Genomic DNA, 14,530 nt, shown 5'->3' on the forward strand with positions numbered 1-14,530 from the left:
AGAAGCCTCTGCTTTCTGCAGTGGACACCAGAGGGAACAAATGCCTCAGAAAAACCTTGGGAAAAGAAGTTAACAGCCCTCAAACTTTCGTATTCCTCAAAAGCAAATTTCCAAAATGTAGTGACATAAAGATACTTATTATTCATAAGGCTCATAAAAAGACCTCTCACCACCTCTTCTTAAGAGAAAACTCATAAAAAGAAGAAAGATGCCATAACATACATACAGATGCAAAAATTAAGCCCACAACACAACTACTTTTTCCATTACGGGGCATACCTTTCCCATTCAATCACCACTATTTCTGTAGAAAAGCATATTCATACAGCTATTTTATGAGCAATATTCCCAATTCTTCATGATCTCTTAGAAGCATTTATTTGCAGAGGCAGATCTATCCCATCAGCTCAACTCACTCCACCCCTGCCCCAAGGAACCATGTATCACTTACTCAACAGTTCCTGTTAAAAATTAAGAAGTGAAGTAGCAAAAAATAAATAAATCTGTGATCACATGTCACAGGTAAAACTATTCAACATTACAGCAACACGCAGAATAACACAGGCATAAAGCCAGAAGCTGGTATCTTTGGTGGAGGTAAGATATTTTGATGTGGAATTCACAAAGTTATTCTAAAGATCCAAGTAGCTCTGTCAAGTAATGACAAAGTATACAGAAGCAGAAGATCTTTACAATGCAGCAGTCCTTTACAATTCATTTTCATAGTGAAAATGTAATGCAAGACTACTTATCAAAAGCATGCATGTGTAATGATTCTGAAAGGAACAAAAACTAAGCTTTAGATAGTGAAGTTTATATTAAGTACATTTTGCGTAAAGAAAATAATTATAATACCTCTTAATGCTCCTTATAAGGTATGTAGAAACAAGTATTTCCATACTGAGATTTAGGCCCAAAAACACATAGTGACAGAGTACAACCCATTCCCAATTTTAAGTCAGGAGTATCTAAGGTAAGAAACAGAGTACCTGAAGTTATCGCAGCTGCCCTGACTTTTTTTTTTTTTAATGCAACTGTAAAACACTTGGGGGCATTTCCCCCTCCACGGCCAAAAGCCAAAGCCATGAACTGGAGGTAGCAGAGACTGTACCTGGGCCCTCTAGCTTCATACAACCAATGTTACCAAAGGTTCCTTTCTGCAGCACACGGGCAATGAAACTGTAGCCACCTTAAACTGCTGAAACCAAACAAAAAAAGCAAAGCAAACAAACAAATCCAGGCAGATGGTATGACTGCAACAACATTACTTCTTGTCAAAGGCAACTTTGTTGTTGTTATCAGTTGCACTATTTGTTTCTTTAAGCTTCTGAAGCCAGGGTGTAAATTGGGTTACTCTGTTAGTAACTTATTCACACGCATATTTACTCACTGGGGCCTCACCCTGGGACTGCAATATGTGTCACTGGCACCACATTCCTGAAGGTACTCCCACCAGGCTCAAGATAAAAATTCACCCTTGTAAAACTGACAGACCGTAAAAGACAGTCAAGCAACAACAACGTCCCTTGGTCAGTGCTGCCCATGAGCTAAGTGACACTGCAGGCATTGGAGAGGTAGGATGCTTAGTTTGGATTTTTCTCTCCTGCACTGCTTTCACAGAAACTGGCAGCTGTGAAAAAGAGATAACTTTTAGTTTATAACTTACACTCTGCTGCTGTCAAGCATGGCAGTCAGAAAACCCATCCGAAACCTAAGCATTGTCATAGACTTTGCATAAAATGTAATGTCAAATAATGCCAGATCCACAACACATGGCCATATTGGCAACCCATAGAGAACCAAGGAGAGTTTCCTTGTGCATCTCTAGATCTATGAAAAAGCACCTGAGCTACTTGAACTCTGCCTCTGGTCACCAAAACACAACACTGGCTTTCTAGCTAAACAGCCAAACGCTAGCACGTGTTTCCACCTACCTTAAAAACAAGAACAGTTCATATTTTTCCTGTATCCTCCAGTATACGTAACATTTCTGGCAGCTTATGTTTCTACGGAATTTTGTTTTTAAATGTCACGTTTGCCAAAAAGTGCAAACATATGCAAGCTGTAGAGAAGTCAGGCAACGTTCTACAAGCTTACTCTAAGCACAACTTCCAAGAAAGGGAAAGGAGTGAAATCAGAGGGAAGAGGAAAAATACGTTCTCTCCTTACTACAGCACAAGGACCCAAGAAAGATTTTTTATTTATTTATTTATTTATTAGGAAGGTTTTCTTACTCTACGATTTGGAGATCTGCCAAGGCTCTATAGACAATTGGGGAACTGGCAAATCCGTGACATCAGATATTCCAGGGAAGTGAAACCTGACTTAACGGAAGAGATTTCCATTAAAGAACAACAGATACTTAAACTGACTCTAAAAAGAAAAAAAAAAAAAAAAAGTATTTTAAGACCACATAGAACTTTTAAAATTATTTAAAAAGCCCTTCGCATCACCACAGGCAAGAACTCCAGCAGAACACGTTTCCAAGCTAACCCCAGGCGATTACTCTCCATACCCCCCGGACCCCCGCTGCTCTCCGCCCCCCGCAGCAGGGCTCAGGGGTGCCCGAGCCGTTTCTGCTGAGCGAGACCCGCTCCTGCCCGGCCTCCCCCGAGCCCTGCTGGCTCCGGAGCTGCCCGGCCGGGCCGTGCCTCGCTCCCCAGTGCCTGGATCCCTGGTGGGAGCGCCCCGCCCAGCGGCCCCGCAGCCACCCCACGCAGGGGGGCCGAGGGGCTCCCGCCAGCCCCGGCGGACCCCGGCCCCCCGCGAGCCCCCCGATCGCGCACCCACCGTGTGGCGAGGCGCCGCAGCCCGGAGCCGCCCCCTTCCTGCCGAGCTCTCCGTGGCGGGGAGGGACCCGAGGGAGCCGGGGAGGGGCCGCACGGCGCTAGGGGAGCCCCGCGGGCAGCGCGGCCGCAGCCGCCCCTCAGCCCCCGCCGGCCCGGCCCGGCCCCGCCGCCGGTAACGGCCCCGCGGGCACTGCGGGGAGGGGGCGGTTGCCATGGCGACAGCTTCACCCCCCCCGGCCCGCCCCCCGGCCAATCAGCACGTGGCTTTCAATATCGAGCCGCCGGCGGCAGCCAATCAGGAGGCGCGTCCCTCCCCGCGCGGTGCTGCCCGGGTCCATTTTGCCCCGGGGGCCGGGGCCGGGGCCCGCTCCCGCTCCCCTGAGGGGAAGCCGGGCGAGGCTCGCCCTGCCCTGCCCTGCCCTGCCCGCAGCCCCACTCGTGTCCCCGCTCCCCCTCCCGTTGTAAAACGCGGCTCGGTGCCTGCCCGGCTCCGCCCAGGCGCTGAGAGTTCATTACAGGGGATCAGGAACACGCCGGGGGGGGGGCCCTGCCTCAACCCGCCCCGGAGCCCTGCGGGAGGGACAAAGCTCGCCCCGCTCCCCTGGGGACATTTCGGATTATTTTTCGGGGTTTCGAAAACACCGTGTGCCCACACGCTGTGTCAGTCGGCGGCTCTGAAAACGTATTCGCTACTGAAATGTATTTCTGAAAATCCGGTACTCGTGAAACGCAGCATCACAAAAAGTCCCAGACGCGCAGCTTTTCGAGGCAGTCTCATTCCTGTGTTTGTCACATTGCTTATTCCAGATAGTCTTGGCCCGGATACTCAAACCTTGGCCGCTGGTTGGCCTTCATGATGACAAATGGTTTTGTGTCTGCCTATTCTTGGAAAGGCTGGGCAACATTTTTTAGCAAAGAGCTCTTCACTCAAGATTTTGCAACGTGACATTGTTGTTCTACAGGCTGTGGTACAGCCTTTGGAAAGTGTAAAGCAGCTCTGATGCCACTGACTTACTGGATTAACCACAGGGCTACAATCCAGAAACTTTAAAACATTTCCTGCACTGCCATCTTTCAGGTGAATGCCGATGCCTTGAAGTGCCTGTCACACAGGGCCACAAGCACCTACACGTTGTCTTGCATACACACCTTTTGCTACAGCTACAGGTAGATTTCAGTGAACCCCACTCAGAGCTTTTCTGTAGGTTTGTGACCCACACTTCAAATCTCTTTGTTGGATTCTCTTTTCTGCTTTAATGCCTCAGTATTTAATGGTGGGAGTGAAGAGACCTCACTCAGAAGTTACCTACATACTTCGTATGACAGTCGAGCAACTTGCACGACATTCATGTTCTTGGCAGACACGGAGCTGCTCTGCACAGTGCGTGCAACAGGGGTAAGGAACTTGTCTGAAGCATCTTAAGTAAACTTTTTTTTTTTTTACCCTAGATGTCAGTGAAAAAAAAATGAGGTTTAAGTATAATTTTAATTTTCAATTTCCTTATTTTTAGATTCGCTCCCTTCCCCCTTCACAAAACAACAAGTGCTCTATTATTCTACCCCCCCCCCCCAGGCTATTGTTACACATGTTCTCAGTATAACAAAAGGTTTTTGTCTAAAAAGACTGTATCTGAGTCATGTCTTTGCATGTGAAACAGCTGTACACCTAGGGCACATTCTTGGTCACTTGAAAGTGTGTCATTTTTAGCATTCTGGGCTTACATTATTTTAGCTCTGTGCAACTGCAACAATCAGGAAAGGGAATTAACACCCAAGCTGTCTGCACATCTGCAGGCATCACAGAACCGCCACCGCAGACCTTGGCAGAGGAGAAAGAAAATGCGAGTGGAAATGCAGCGTGAAAGATGTTTGGCCAAAAGCAGAAAAAAATAGTCTGAAAAAAAAAAAAAAGAAGAAAATCTAAAGGACGATGATCCAAAACAGCCAGGAGATGCCTAGAAATTATTTATAACAAAACTTTAATGCTGATGGCAACTTACTAGTGTCCTGTATTCACTCCTTTTAAGTCTTCATCTGTACTAGAACAAATAGCCTCCAACACCTAAGGTTGTTACCATGTGGAGGAAAGAAATTTCAGCGCCAAACAAGAAAGAGTAAGAGGTGCTAATAAGTAACGAAATCATTCTGGTGTGACAGTTTTGTGCCTTGTATTTAGAAAAAACAAATCACAGGAATCAGGTTTAACTAGCAAAGTTTATATTCAGTCTCCTAAAAAGAAAATATTAAAGACATTCCTAAGGAATTTGGTATGTTTACTAAGCCTACCCACGACTGACTGCACGAGGTCTGTCTTGCAATACCATCTAACATGCCACAGCTTATAAGCGACGTGATACAGGAAGATATGGTGTGAGTCTGAGCTGCTAAATAAACCTGGTCGGCTGGACTGGACCTTCCCGGCCTCTGCAGGTGTTGGACCAACCCAGGGGATCGAAGCCGCCTGCTGCCACCAGGGCCTCTGGGGTACGCTGCTATAGTGCTAATGGCGGCAACGAAGACCTGATGACCCTCACCCAGCTCCAACTGGAAAGCAAAACGCTCCCTCCAAAGGTGTTCTGCGCAGCTCTGCTCCTGTAAGAAGCTGCTCTTTGTTCTGCACGCTGACTGCAACGAAGGGGGAGGCAACACCACATAATGGACTGAGTGACACTCAGTACCAGACTGCAAATGCAGATGTCAGACAAATGGATGCTGAATTTGGCCAATGAAGCTACAGCCTGCAGTGAGAACAGGCAGCTTTTAACACTGCTTTGCTAAACTGTGACTTGGTATGTGCAAAATGCAGTGGGAAACTTCTGAGGACTTGTGGCATGTGTAGAGGGGCAAGCTGTTACCTAAAGCAGGACCCCAAAGAGCACTGACACCCAGATACCTGTCAGCCTTGCACTTCACTGTTCTGCTGTCTTCACTGAATTCAGTGTGAGGCCTTTCACTTTAAAGCTGTAAGCCTAACTTAAATGACCTAAAGCCACTTGAGACAGAGGGCCTCTTCCTTAACCTCCCTGACCTCTGCTGACCACTGTAACACGCCAGCAGTACGAGCACATCAGCTGATACATCCGTCAGGGCAGACAGAGCCCTGCTGTGAGCGGGTGTGCTGAGCTCCTTCCCCTTTTCCCCTCTGATGCAAGCTGCAGGAGCTGGCATGCCGGGTTGGGTCCGAGCCGGAGAGAGGCCTCAGCCCACCAAAGCTCCCCTGCTTGTTCACAGAGCAGGGCTGCCTCTCTCAGGCTCCCAAAACCCAGACCATGGACTGGGGGAGTTGGAAATGAGAGTCCCTCTGCACGGAGCCTGCAGGTGTGCCTGGAAGAGCTGGGAGTGAGCCCTCCCTCCCTATTCTGTAGATCCACATCAGGAAGGTGCACCACAGTATTGCTTCGGATCACAGAGAAGCCATGACTAGAAGCACTCGGGCAGACACTCTTCAATGGTGGCATTTTTGATCATTTATGCCAATTCTGTGCCAACTGTGTGGTAATAAAGCAGCATTTTTGATACAGATTACCTGTAGAGGAACTCCTTGAAAGCACATCGTTGTCACTCGTTCTGTGCCCTAGCATTTGTCTGCACGGTTGCTTATGTTCTGCACCTGCTCATGGCAAACATGTTTCTAGGTATGGCCTTGCTTTACAGGACAGCTTGCTCATCGGGCATGTGGACGCACACGTTGCCTCAGACAGTGAAGATCAAAAGAAGTTGTTCAGAGTTAGCAAGACTACGAGCTTTGCAAAGAGCAAGCGCATCTTGAAGTGGCAGAGTGACCTCGCTGCTATATATAAAAGACAAATACTCTTTATAAATAATATTTAAATATTTCTACATACTTCTTAGTTCTGCCAGTTTCCTAACGCGGATTTTGCAAAACCAGTTCCATTCATCAACACAAAATAACATTTCATCCAAAGCACAGGCAGATCTCCCGCTAGCTACTGCCTCACCTGCCCACCTGCTTAGCGGGGCTGAGCTCATACCCTATTATTAACGTTTCTTTGTCATAAAAAGAAGCGCTGGATTGTTAGGATTGCCACTTTTTAGATGAGACACTGAGTTCCCTTGTGTTATTTCTGCTGACTTTTCTAATCAAATATAAAGATCCCATGACACATTTTGACAAAAAGTAGGGCACAGCCAGCTTATTTATTCCTTTACTAAAAATAGGCTTCAATGTCCAGCAGGTTTTAACGTGTTAGATAGCACTTTAAGTGCAATAGCTGCCACGCTTGCCTTGGTACACATATATTACCAGTTATGTTCATCTTTGCAATGTGCTAATTATGAAAATCAAGCATCAGGTTTCACAACGAGCTTAGTAGTTCCACTTCGCTAAAATGCTTCCTAGGATTAGACTGTCCAACAATTGAAAAGGCAATAAAAGAGGTTCTTATCCTTACAGGAGGAGCTTGTGACACCCTTCCAAGCACCGCACGGCATGTCTTACATCCCTGGGGTTAATGCTATATTACTGTTCTCAGCCACAGGCAAGGACTAGGGAAGAAATGAATTATGAGAACTGGAACAGAAACGGCCTAAAGCAGCCCATCTCTCCCCCACCTTCCTTACATATTTATTTTCTGGATGGCCTTTGTGTTACTGCTGTTCTGAAAACAGAAGAGATGTCACGACTGACAGTGAATAGAGTACTGATGATCACAAATACCACTGTGCACCACACTTTTTAATGACTGTGGCTCTGGAATGTGCTAAGGCAGGCTTGTTTCTGAACCTGGCATTCCGGAAGACTTTGAACTCATGTTTTGTCAAGTCTGCTTAGAGATCATTGTCCAGTCACTTACGTCAGTGCTGTAAATCAGGGTTAGCAAAGCTTCATTTTGTGGACAACTGCCATAGGAGAGCAGAGTCTTTAGCCCTTGTCTTTAACCTTTTAAAGCCCCTAGTCTTTAACCCACACCAACGTGGTTACCCTTTGAGTCAACTACATTTACTGACCCGCAGCACACAGTGAACACCACTTCTGAATTTGGTCACGTGCCATTTGTGAATCATGAAAGACTTGCTCAGAAACAAGTCCTTCTTTATCTCCCACAAGCTGTATGTCACATATAAACCAAAGAAAGAGATAAAAGCAAATGTGTTTTATTACTGCTCCCAGCACAGATACTGCATTAACATTTCACTAGCCCACAGAAAACACGATCACTTCAACCCCATTGATAGTTACACACTACTAGTAAGCCAGTGTAAGTGCATGTATCTGTGCCTACGTATTAGAGCAGACTGAAAAAAACTATGTGAAATTTCAACATCAATAAACACAAGAAAAATAGCATATTACATGCAACATCATTCCCCTTAAAATATCTATTTTTAGCTAGAAATGGACTATAATTTTGAAACCCTATTTAAAATGTCAGATTTGAGCTTCCTCACACTTATGAATAGGTTAAGACTTTAATACTACTCATGAGTTTCTATTTTTAAAAGGACTATCAAAATACATGTAACTAGCTGTTAGGCATTCAAACGGAATTTATGAATTCCTTATTAAGAATGTCTTAAGTGCCTATAAACCTCTCATACTAATTTATGAGCACCTATTCATATCAATGTTTCTTTTGCTATAAAACTGTTCTTGAACACTAAGATGGTGCAAATAGAGTCACTAAGATGCAGTGAAATCAGTGAGAACCAAGAACATGCAACACTGGTGGAACAAACTGAAGCACTTCCATCTCATGGGTTTATAAATTTAACTCATCACCATCACAAGCCTTGAGTTCTACCCTCAGAAAAAACAAACAAACAAACAAAAAAACCAGTATCTGATACATTTCAGAACAGCATCCACCAAGTGTTATTAATGGGCGCTGCACAAACAGTGCTGCAGAGATTCTGGGAATACTCCTAAAATGCCAGTACATAGTTTGAAACAATCCCCCAAAAAAGGTTTTGTTGCTGGAAAGTGCAGTCAGCCTGAATCAGGAAGACTCATATTATTTCTAGGAATTACAGTTTAGGCAGTTTCTTTGAGCTACATACACATCATCTTCGTTTTCAGTCCTAAATAGTCAGTGTTACTGAACCTGGCCAGATGCCTTAAGAAAAAAATTCATGGCAGCACTGAAAGCATATCATCGTTACTTTTAAAACTCACAAATTCAGCCTCGTCTTACTATATCACAGCTCCATGCTTTGTGCTCAGTCTCCTTCCAACACTGTTTCCAGGTATTGATTAACGAAATCTGAGTGTGTGCCTCTTTCACCCACTCAGTCTGGCAATATATCACAACAAGGGTGAAAGCTTCATTTCTACGAATCATACCCCAGCAGATTCAACTACTGTGCAAATGATGCCAATCCTCTATCCATCATAGCGCTGTCAGTGAAACAAATCATACAGCAGGTGAATCATGACATTACTGTCAGTTTGGATGCCAAATAAACACAGAGGCAAGCTGAGAGGTGCCAGCTTAACTTCATGCTTCCCAGTCTGTTTCTTCTTCCCACCTCCTTTTCTCCTGTATCACGGTGACATTGCTAATATGAGCAGATGAACTGTTTTGCCCTTTTCTCAAGGCACTGCACATTTGGCTGCAGTTCAGGAAGTCCTTTAGACACATCAGAAGACCAAAGCACACGCTGAAGCAGCTTGCCCAGGAGAGTGCTTGCTGCTTAAGCCTCTGAGAGGGAAAGTGGGGTTTCGTTTCCAGTGTGAAAACCACATCCATTTAAGCAGCTCCACCACTGACTGCATAGCTCTCCTGCTTGGAAGGGGCTCACTGAGGGTTTCTGTTGAAATTCTGCTGTACAACAAAGCAAGATATCACTGCCCAGGGCCAGGCTAGCCTTCTGCGTACGGCTGGGTCACCTTTGCAAGAGAACACATTCCAGAAGTTTATAAATATGTGTCTGAAGAGTTTTTTTTTATTATTATTATTATTATTCCTGGAATGTCTCTCATTGCCAAAAAAACGTAGCTATGCTCAGGAAAATATTCCACGGGGAGCAAACATTCTTCGGCAAAGCCATTCCTCCCTGCTCCACCCCAGATAGCGTTACACAAGTGAATAATGCATGTCAAGGTATTAAGTACCATGTAAACATTTCCAGTAAATGTTCCTGCTGCAGGCCCCGGCTTAACTGCTATTGCTTTCCTCTGTGACAGTGGAAAAAAATAACTTCCTCTATTCTTCTGCACCTAAAGCTTAATATTAATGAAGCATTTCCTCTTACCAGTCACTGACTGGAGGCTTCTTCCTTCCCTTTCTCCCAATATAGATCTTAAAAGCCTTACCAAACGAAGCTTTACTCAGGAAAGGCTCTCTCTGATGGCCTCGCAGCCTCTGCGATGGAGTAACTTGATGTCCCAGAACGCTGCAGTTATGGTACTACATTTAAGGACAAAAAGGCAAATTCCAGTCGGAAGCATGCTGGGTTCTCCTCTTCTCATACCACTGAGGATGTTTTACATGAACCTCTGGCTTCCCATCACAAATTGTCCAGCAATTATCCCCCCCTCAGCTCTAAGCCTATGTATTTTCACATATTTTCTTCTCAGGGAGTGAGAACACAGTGTTGGGAAGCCACAGCCCCTTTCAGACTGGTAGAGGAAATCCCCTTGGAATTCAGTACTGCTTCAGGCATGCACATGTTTGCACAGCGTGTACCAGTAATTCCTCTTCCTTCACTGTCTCTGACACTCCACAACAGGGGCAAATGTGGTTCTGAGCAAACTAGCCAAAAGGGGACGCGCTTCCAAGGCAGGAATGGAAAAATGCTCAAATATCACTGGGATGAAGATAGGCTTTTGGATTGCTCCAGTGAGACTGAAATCCATTAGTCCCAAAGGAGAACTGCCCAAGAAAATTTCTGGGATTTTCCACTGGAATTTGTACATTCCCAAAGGATTTGCTGTAGGAGACCAACCTAGGGTCAAGTATCTGAGGAACTCCCAGCAAACAACACCAAATTCCACTCTGAAAAGCACTTGGGCAAAAACCTCACCTTCACACTCCACAGCTCCATTCACAGTCATGCATTTTCTATAACATTTTCCAAGTATAAATTATTTCTTTTAACGTCTGTTAGCCGCACAGGGCTGGCCAACAGTTGCAAGACAAGCTGCACTGTTCTCCTTTGCACAACTGAATCGTTTTGCTGGCAGTCCTGGGGCCTGACCGGGGCCATGGCACCAGCAGCACTGAGCATTACTTAGAACCAAGGGTCCCACTGATCCTGCAAAATCTTTTTTTAATACACCAAACTGTTTGGAAACAAAACAGCTCAACAGGTCTTCAAAGTTGAAAGTATGACAAACTAGCACAGTGTTTTAACAGGTTTTTGCTAGCCTTTCATAAGCAACAGCACGCACGTGGTTTTCTGGCATAGCAAAACACAAGAACATCCAAAGCCAGGATATTAATAACCTGTTTTGATGTTTACTGATCATTTGGCTCCAATCAAACTTTTTGGAGGACTGTCTTAGAGTGCAATGAGCTCCCCCAGGCTTCATTATGGAGCTGCAAGAAGACTGTTCCCAGAGACAAACGGCAAGTAGTAAGAAATGTACGCCTGTTTGGGCAATAAATGGAAAGCAGAAATACCAGAAAGCAACCTCCTCAAACCCCTCTCTGTCCCCATGCTTACATCAGCAGCCTTTTTGCCTGGTCTCCCAGACGTGGATGAGAAGCAGTGAGCTTGCAACACTGCCTAGCACGGCTCCAGAGCCAAGGCTGCCAGCTCACAGGCTTCCACCCTCTGCACAGCAGCTGCAGCACCGATAGCTGTGACTGTTCAAAGAAAATAGAAGCACATGGAAATAGAAATCGTGGCCACTGGGGCAGAATCAGGTCACAATAACATGAGAACTGTTGTGCACATCTCAGTACCTGATATGGGGCTAGTCTTTGTGTACGGGCACAAAGCAAAACCCATGCCAGAGCGAGCCGGTCCTGCTCAGAAAACTGTTTCCAGCAACACAGCAGCGAGTTAATGATTGCTATCACAGCTACCACAGGAATGCCAGCGCTCAGTATGAAGGGTTTTGAAGTAGGGCTTTTGAATGCTGAGCTCCTTGCTGCTTTTAGCTCCCCCATAGACGTACCACCACTGGAAAGGCCAAACCAGCTGCAAAAATCTCTGGAGAAAGTTTTGTCTCTCCACTGCTTCCTTCCTAAGGATCAGTAACTCACTGCATTTATAAATCCCCAAAGAGGTAAGATAACCTCTTTTGGTGTAAGAAGGATAAAACTTCTGATTTCTAGACTTCAGAGAACATTACTGCCAGGGCTAGGCAGACTTTAAGAAGGACCAGTGGCTTCTAGGCTTTTCAAGAAATTATTTTCAACTAAAAGAAGTTCATTTTTCAGTCAGGGTGCTGAGGGCACCAAAGTCAGGTATAAACTCCCTGTGCAGAGGAACGAGATGCCAGCAGAAGTGCATTCACACTCACCTTCCTCCCCCAGCCCCAAGCCACCCACCAAAAGCATGGTTCCCCTCCTCTTGCCCCCAGGAACAGGGGACGACCTGCAGGCCCCCACGCTTTCCAGCCCCCCACCCCTGCTCCCCCCACCTTCACAGCAACCTGGCCCCACGTACAAGAAAGGACAGACGCCACACGGACATTCCCCAGCATCCCCGTGCCGTACAGCAGTGCCTGGCAGCACAGCAGCAGCCCCCAGCCCTCTTTGCACCAGCTTGGCACAGCCGGGAGCAGCCTCCTTATCTGGCACGTGACGGAGATGACATTAGGCCAAGACTGGGTGGCGACAGCCCGTACCCACTGGGCGTATGGCCGTGTTTACATACCTGCATACCCAGAGCTCTGTACCCTCACTATGCAGGGTTTCGAGCGGAGGACTTTGGCGAGCCTGTTCCAGCTGCAGGGATCCACATCCCAAGCCACAGCACGCTGCTGGCACGGAGCGTTGCTGGTAGGAGAGGGCACACTGCCTTCAGCTGCTCCCTGCAACTCCCACTGCACTTCTCGTGGCACCATAAGGTTGGTACAAACGCAGAGCTGCTTAAACTGAAAGATCACGCACATGGCGTGTCATTAAACTATAATTAAACATTTTTCTGTCAAAGACAACTTCCAGTTAGGACCAATCAGTTATAGTGCAGACTCAAGGGGTATTTCATGACAGCGAAAAGCATCGATTATCAGCTCTCATGCACCTTAAAAACACCATCTTTGCTCCCCAGCACTGTTAACAATAAACAGACCCAGTACCTACAACAGCCACATATAGAAAAATAAATCTCTACGTTGTAAGGAAAAAAATCTGTTTGTGAAACCATACCTGTACATGTAAAGTCCATCCTGTGCCTATTTCTTCAAATAACGTACTCAAAACAACCTCTTAACACACTAAGTTAAATTATTAAAGGAAAGCACTAATGTTAACTTTAAAATGCAAATTTAACCTTTGAACCTTGACTGTAATGCAAAATACTCCTGTGAGAAAAAGACTTGAATAAAGTATTAGAGAAACGTGTGCTCTCATCTCTTCTAAGCTAGTCGCATCTCAAACTATCATTTTTCATAGGTATGTGTGAGCTTAAAAAGAAATATACACACATCAGCAAAATGAGGCCCTGTTAGAGGATGCCAGGTTTTCTGACAAAAATGTGCCATGACACTTTGTGTCTTAATCATTTTACACAAACCTAAGAATTGTCAGTGCTCAGATAAATTATCATTTACCATAAAATTATCTTGCAAAACTGAGCTTCGTTTTCTTCTGTTGTTTTCTCCCCTTCCCCCTTGCCAACAGCTCAGGGAATAGGCATGCAGCTCTGCAGTGGGTTGGCCATATGAACTCTATTAAAAAACTTATTATTTCAAGTTGTTACAGATCAGATGATAACCTCCCTCAAAAGGAAATGAAAAATATGAATAGACTCTAACTGGTATCTAATAAAGAAGTGGGACTGTTGCACTGTGTAAACACTGAATTAGAATAATAAAAAGAGGGAGACTCAAACAATGATGCTTTGTGTTTCTCATTACAACCAGTGATAATTCCTCCAGAGGCCTGCTCCTTCCAGCCCTGTAAACATGCAGAAGATTGTAATAGAGTAATATTATTTTTCCACGCCCTGATAAAATATACCTGAAAGGCGTTTCTGGAGCATAGTTTAAAAGGACAACCTGGTTTTCCATTCTGCACATATTCCCTGAAACAACACAGTTTGGAATAAATCCTTCTGGGTGGGCTCCGAATAAATCACCCCTCCAGTAAGATAACTCTTAGAACAACCTCCAAGCATGTGTGTTCAGAGAGCATGTGCAAATCCTACTGCACGTGGGTGCACCTGTGACATTACCTGCAGATTCTCAAAAACCTTAGCTATCCTGACGTGTTTATCCCAGTCTTTGCTCTAAACATGAGTTCTTCTCTTCTACCTGTGCCTTGTACCGAAGCACCAAGAAGCTGCAGCAGCTGATACACAACTAGTTCACTCAGTAGCAAACAAGTGACCTGCATATTAGCAAAGTACTTTGCACTTCGCAAGTAATAGCGCACAAATGCATTAGCATTAGATGTAAGGCTACTAGAGTCACGAGACTAGGAACAAATGCCTGTGTAACAAATTTATTGCCAGTTCAAGTTCTTTGACAGATAATGAGACACCTAGTATCCTAACCAGCAATCTGCCTTTTTAATGCACAGAAAAACAATTTGCCTCCCATAGCGGGTCTGTATTGACTGATTCCACATACCCCCACACGTAACCTTACACGTGAGAAATGCTGAGGA

General features: G+C 45.3%; 1 protein-coding gene across 7 annotated transcripts in view; it reads right to left on the minus strand.

Moving 5' to 3' along the window:
* Positions 1–14,530, minus strand: part of PIK3CB (phosphatidylinositol-4,5-bisphosphate 3-kinase catalytic subunit beta) — a 104,778-nt gene that overhangs the window by 71,948 nt on the left and 18,300 nt on the right. Inside the window, exons 1-2 of one of the 7 annotated variants that reach the window (XM_013107802.5) lie at positions 13,070–13,123; positions 12,576–12,795 (exon numbers count right to left, since the gene is read on the minus strand). The exons of 2 other annotated variants lie outside the window; for them this stretch is intronic. The gene's annotated coding sequence lies outside the window, so the exon portion shown is untranslated. Of the gene's footprint in view, positions 1–2,234; positions 2,325–2,790; positions 2,981–12,575; positions 12,796–13,069; positions 13,124–14,530 lie in introns of those variants that run through there. 4 more of the 7 variants (XM_027463983.3, XM_072042519.1, XM_027463982.3 and 1 more) reach the window with 4 other exon arrangements.

The sequence above is a fragment of the Anas platyrhynchos genome, chromosome 9 (assembly GCF_047663525.1).
Source record: "Anas platyrhynchos isolate ZD024472 breed Pekin duck chromosome 9, IASCAAS_PekinDuck_T2T, whole genome shotgun sequence".
NCBI lineage: Eukaryota > Metazoa > Chordata > Aves > Anseriformes > Anatidae > Anas > Anas platyrhynchos.